Here is a 6,200-nt window from a genome sequence, read left to right as displayed (position 1 = left end):
CGCACAGTCTGTGGGTCAGTGCTGAGGGAGGGCTGCACTGTCAAGGGTCAGTACTGAGGGAGACCCGCACTGTCGGAGGGTCAGTGCTGAGGGAGAGCCGCACTGTCGAATGGTCAGAGCTGATGGAGCGCTGCACTGTCGGAGGGTCAGTGCTGAGGGAGCACCGCACTTTCGGAGGGACACTGGTGAGGGAGAGCCACACTGTCGGAAAGTCAGTACTGAGGGACAGCAGTAATGTCGGTTTTTCAGTACGGATGGAGAGCCGCACTGTCTGAGGTTCAGTGCTGAGGGAGAGTCGCACTGTCAGAGGGTCAGTGCTGAGGGAGAGCTGCACTGTCTGAGGTTCAGTGCTGAGGGAGAGCCGCACTTTTGGAGGGTCAGTACTGAGGGAGAGCCGCACTGTCGGAGGGTCAGTACTGAGTATTTGTGGATGGTAAGTGCTGAGGGTGCGCCACACTCTCAGAAAAATATTTGGTTTTGTGGACAGTAATTGTACCTAATGAATCACGGACGTTATTTCAATGTCTTTCACATTCATCCCTCGATTTATATCTGGAACTATGGCAGACCGTAACCTGACGTGATGTGGATCTTGCCTGCAAAGTTAATCTTTTGTCGGGACATGGGGTACCAAGGATATCGGAGATGGGGGATTGAGTTTGGTGCATATTCTGTCCGAAGATATCATCAGTGGTGATGTAACACATTCAAATTGGTGGCTTGTTGTTCTCCCTTAAATGCCTATCCCACCGCTGCCCCCATGTTGCGCTGGGGATGCCGCTCTCAAGGCACCAATCGCTCGTCAGCCTTGGCACCAACTCCTGGTGGTCGATTCACGAATTCTAGACACGGATATATGTGGATGGGGAGCTTGAGGACATGGGAGCTGTGCGCGTGTGCTCTGCCTACAGGCTAAAGTGTAACCGAGACCGGGATCGTCTGACACACTTCCTGAAGGGTGATGACACGCTGCTATCGCTTCAACCAGGCTTGGCCAACTTTCTTGTGTCTGGGGGGTACACATTGCCACGATTGTGTCGGTCAAGGGGCTGATCTGAAGGTTTCGCCGATGACGTTTCGACTGAACGTTATGTTGCTGAACAGACATAAATCAGCAACAGAGCAATAAATTGATAATTTTTAAAAAAATAACGGTAATTGATAAAAACGACCATCAGAGAGCAAGAGGACGAGGGTTCAGTACTGAGGGAGCACGGCACTGTCGGATGGACAGTACTGAGGGAGAGCCGCACTGTCGGAGGGTCAGTGTTGAGGGAGAGCCACACAATCAGAGGGTCAGTGCTGAGGGAGCGCCGCACTGTTGGAGGATCAGCGCTGATGGAGAGCCGCACTGTCGGAGGGTCAGTGCTGAGGGAGCGCCGTACTGTCGGAGGGTCAGTGCTGAGGGACAGCCGAACTGTCGGAGGGTCAGTGTTGAGGGAGAACCGCACAGTCAGAGGGTCAGTACTGAGGGAGAGCCGCACTGTCGGAGGGTCACTGCTGATGCAGAGCCGCACTGTCGGAGGGTCAATGCTGAGGGAGAGCCGGACGGTCGGAGTGTTAGTGCTAAGGGAGCGCCGCACTTTCTGACGGTCAGTAACTGAGGGATCGCCGCACTCTCGGAGGGTCAGTGCTGAGCAACAGCTGCACTGTCGGAGGGTCAGTACTGAGTGAGCGCCGAACAGTCGGAGGCTCAGTGCTGAGGGAGCGCCGCACTTTCGGAGGGACACTGGTGAGGGAGAGCCACACTGTTGGAAAGTCAGTCCTGAGGGAGAGCCGCACTGTCGGAGGGTCAGTGCTGAGTGAGAGCCGCACTGTCGAAGGGTCAGAGCTGATGGAGCGCTGCACTGTCGGAGGGTTAGTGCTGAGGGAGCACCGCACTTTCGGAGGGACACTGGTGAGGGAGAGCCACACTGTCGGAAAGTCAGTACTGAGGGAGTGTCGCACTGTCTGTGGGTCAGTGTTGAGGTAGAGCCACACTGTCGGAGAGTCAGTGCTGAGGGAGCGCCGCACTGTCGGAGGGTAAGTGCTGAGGGAGAGCCGCACTGTCGGAGAGTCAGTGCTGAGGGAGCGCCACATTGTCGGAGGGACAGTACTGAGGGAGTGCCGCACTGTCGGTGGGTCAGTGCTGAGGGAGCACCGCACTGTCGGAGGGTCAGTGCTGAGGGAGAGCCGCAATGTCGGAGGTTCAGTACAGAGGGAGAGCCGAACTGTCGGAGAGTCATGGCTGAGGGAGCGCCACACTGTCGGAGGGTCAGTGCTGAGGGAGAGCCGCACTGTTGGAGGTTCAGTGCTGAGGGAGAGCTGCACTGTCGGAGGGTCAGTATTGAATGAGAGCCGCACTGTCAGAGGGTCAGTAAGGAGGGAGAGCCGCATTTGCGGATGATAAGTGCTGAGGGAGCGCCGCACTGTCAGAAAAATATTTGGTTTTGTGGACAGTAATTGTACTTAATGAATCACGGCCGTTATTTCAGTGTCTTTCACATTCATCCCTCGATTTATATCTGGAACTATGGCAGACCGTAACCTGACGTGATATGCATCTTGCCTGCAGAGTTAGTCTTTTGTCGGGACATTGGGTACCAAGGATATCGGAGATGGGGGGTTGAGTTTGGTGCATATTCTGTCCGAAGATATCATCAGTGGTGATGTAACATGCCTCAAATTGGTGGCTTGCTGCTCTCCCTTAACTGCCTATCCCACCGCTGCCCCCATGTTGCGTTGGCGATGCCAATCTCAAGGCACCAATCGCTCGTCAGCCTTGGTGCCAACTCCTGGTGGTCGATTCACGAATTCTAGACACGGATATATGTGGATGGGGAGCGTGAGGACTTGGGAGGTGTGCGCGTGTTCTCTGCCTACAGGCTAAAGTGTAACCGAGACCGGGATCTTCTGACACACTTCCTGAAGGTTGATGACACGCTGCTGTTGCTTCAACCAGGCTAGGGCAACTTTCCTGTGTCTGGGGGGTACACATTGCCACGATTGTGTCGGTCAAGGGGCTGATCTGAATGTTTCGCCGATGACGTTTAGACTGAACGTTATGTTGCTGAACAGACATAAATCAGCAACAGAGCAATAAATTGATAATTTTTAAAAAAATAACGGTAATTGATAAAAACGACCATCAGAGAGTGAGAGGACGAGTGTTCAGTACTGAGGGAACGCCGCACTGTCGGAGGGTCAGTACTGAGGGAGAGCAGCACAGTCAGAGGGTCAGTGTTGAGGGAGAGCCACACAGTCAGAAGGTCAGTGCTGAGGGAGTGCCGCACTGTTGGAGGATCAGTGCTGAGGGAGAGCCGCACTGTCGGAGGGTCAGTGCTGAGGAAGCGCCACACTGTCGGAGGGTCAGTGCAGAGGGAGCGCTTCACTGTTGGAGGGACAGTGATGAGGGAGTGCCGCACTGTTGGCGGGTCAGTGCTGATGGAGAGCCGCACTGTCGGAGGGTCCGTACTGAGGGAGTGCCGCACCTTCGGAGTGTCAGTGATGAGGGAGTGCTGCACTGTCGGAGGGTCTGTACTGAGGGAGCGCCGCACTTCAGAGGTTCAGTACTGAGGGAGCACCGCACTGTCAGAGGGTCAGTGCTGAAGGAGCGCCGCACTGTCGGAGGGTCAGTACTGAGGGAGAGCCGCACTGTCTGAAGGTCAGTAACTGAGGGATCGCCGCACTTTCGGAGGGTCAGTACTGAGGGAGAGCCGCACTGTCGCAGGGTCAGTACTGTGTGAGCGCCGCACAGTCTGTGGGTCAGTGCTGAGGGAGGGCTGCACTGTCAAGGGTCAGTACTGAGGGAGACCCGCACTGTCGGAGGGTCAGTGCTGAGGGAGAGCCGCACTGTCGAATGGTCAGAGCTGATGGAGCGCTGCACTGTCGGAGGGTCAGTGCTGAGGGAGCACCGCACTTTCGGAGGGACACTGGTGAGGGAGAGCCGCACTGTCGGAGGGTCAGTGCTGAGGGAGAGCCGCAATGTCGGAGGGTCAGTACTGAGGGAGAGCCGCACTGTCAGAGGGTCAGTGCTGAAGGAGAGCCGCACTGTCGGAGGGTCAGTACTGAGGGAGAGCTGCATTGTCGGAGGGTCAGTATTGAATGAGAGCCGCACTATCGGAGGGTCAGTAAGGAGGGAGAGCCGCATTTGCGGATGATAAGTGCTGAGGGAGCGCAGCACTGTCAGAAAAATATTTGGTTTTGTGGACAGTAATTGTACCTGATGAATCGCTGCCGTTATTTCAATGTCTTTCACATTCATCCCTCGATTTATATCTGGAACTATGGCAGGCTGTAACCTGACGTGATGTGCATCTTGCCTGCAGAGTTAATCTTTTGTAGGGACATTGGGTACCAAGGATATCGGAGATGGGGGGTTGAGTTTGGTGCATATTCTGACCGAGGATATCATCAGTGGGGATGTAACACATTCAAATTGATGGCTTGCTGCTCTCCCTTAACTGCCTATCCCACCGCTGCCCCCATGTTGAGTTGGCGATGCCAATCTCAAGGCACCAATCGCTCATCAGCCTTGGCGCCAACTCCTGGTGGTTGATTCACGAATTCTAGACACGGATATATGTGGATGGGGAGCTTGAGGACATGGGAGGTGTGCGCGTGTGCTCTGCCTACAGGCTAAAGTGTAACCGAGACCGGAATTGTCTGACACACTTCCTGAAGTGTGATGACACGCGGCTATTGCTTCAACCAGGCTAGGGCAACTTTCTTGTGTCTGGGGGGTACACGTTGCCATGATTGTGTCGGTCAAGGGGCTGATCTGAAGGTTTCGCCGATGACGTTTAGACTGAACGTTATGTTGCTGAACAGACATAAATCAGCAACAGAGCAATAAATTGATAATTTTTAAAAAAATAATGGTAATTGATAAAAACGACCTTCAGAGAGTGAGAGGACGAGTTTTCAGTGCTGAGGGAACGCCGCACTGTCGGAGGGTCAGTACTGAGGGAGAGCAGCACAGTCAGAGGGTCAGTGTTGAGAGAGAGCCACACAGTCAGAAGGTCAGTGCTGAGGGAGCGCCGCACTGTTGGAGGATCAGTGCTGAGGGAGAGCCGGACTGTCGGAGGGTCAGTGCTGAGGGAGCGCCACACTGTCGGAGGGTCAGTGCAGAGGGAGCGCTTCACTGTTGGAGGGTCAGTGATGAGGGAGTGCCGCACTGTTGGAGGGTCAGTGCTGATGGAGAGCCGCACTGTCGGAGGGTCAGTACTGAGGGAGTGCCACACTGTCGGAGAGTCAGTGCTGAGGGAGAGCCGCACTGTCGGAGGGTCAGTGCTGAGGGAGAGCCGCACTGTCGGAGGGTCAGTACTGAGGGAGAGCCGCACTGTCGCAGGGTCAGTACTGTGTGAGCGCCGCACAGTCTGTGGGTCAGTGCTGAGGGAGGGCTGCACTGTTAAGGGTCAGTACTGAGGGAGACCCGCACTGTCGGAGGGTCAGTGCTGAGGGAGAGCCGCACTGTCGAATGGTCAGAGCTGATGGAGCGCTGCACTGTCGGAGGGTCAGTGCTGAGGGAGCACCGCACTTTCGGAGGGACACTGGTGAGGGAGAGCCACGCTGTCGGAAAGTCAGTACTGAGGGACAGCAGTAATGTCGGTTTTTCAGTACGGATGGAGAGCCGCACTGTCTGAGGTTCAGTGCTGAGGGAGAGTCGCACTGTCAGAGGGTCAGTGCTGAGGGAGAGCTGCACTGTCTGAGGTTCAGTGCTGAGGGAGAGCCGCACTTTTGGAGGGTCAGTACTGAGGGAGAGCCGCACTGTCGGAGGGTCAGTACTGAGTATTTGTGGATGGTAAGTGCTGAGGGTGCGCCACACTCTCAGAAAAATATTTGGTTTTGTGGACAGTAATTGTACCTAATGAATCACGGACGTTATTTCAATGTCTTTCACATTCATCCCTCGATTTATATCTGGAACTATGGCAGACCGTAACCTGACGTGATGTGGATCTTGCCTGCAAAGTTAATCTTTTGTCGGGACATGGGGTACCAAGGATATCGGAGATGGGGGATTGAGTTTGGTGCATATTCTTTCCGAAGATATCATCAGTGGTGATGTAACACATTCAAATTGGTGGCTTGTTGTTCTCCCTTAAATGCCTATCCCACCGCTGCCCCCATGTTGCGCTGGGGATGCCGCTCTCAAGGCACCAATCGCTCGTCAGCCTTGGCACCAACTCCTGGTGGTCGATTCACGAATTCTAGACACG

Source organism: Carcharodon carcharias, assembly GCF_017639515.1.
Source record: "Carcharodon carcharias isolate sCarCar2 chromosome 40 unlocalized genomic scaffold, sCarCar2.pri SUPER_40_unloc_1, whole genome shotgun sequence".
Classification (NCBI taxonomy): Eukaryota; Metazoa; Chordata; class Chondrichthyes; order Lamniformes; family Lamnidae; genus Carcharodon; species Carcharodon carcharias.
This window is presented reverse-complemented; position numbering follows the sequence as displayed.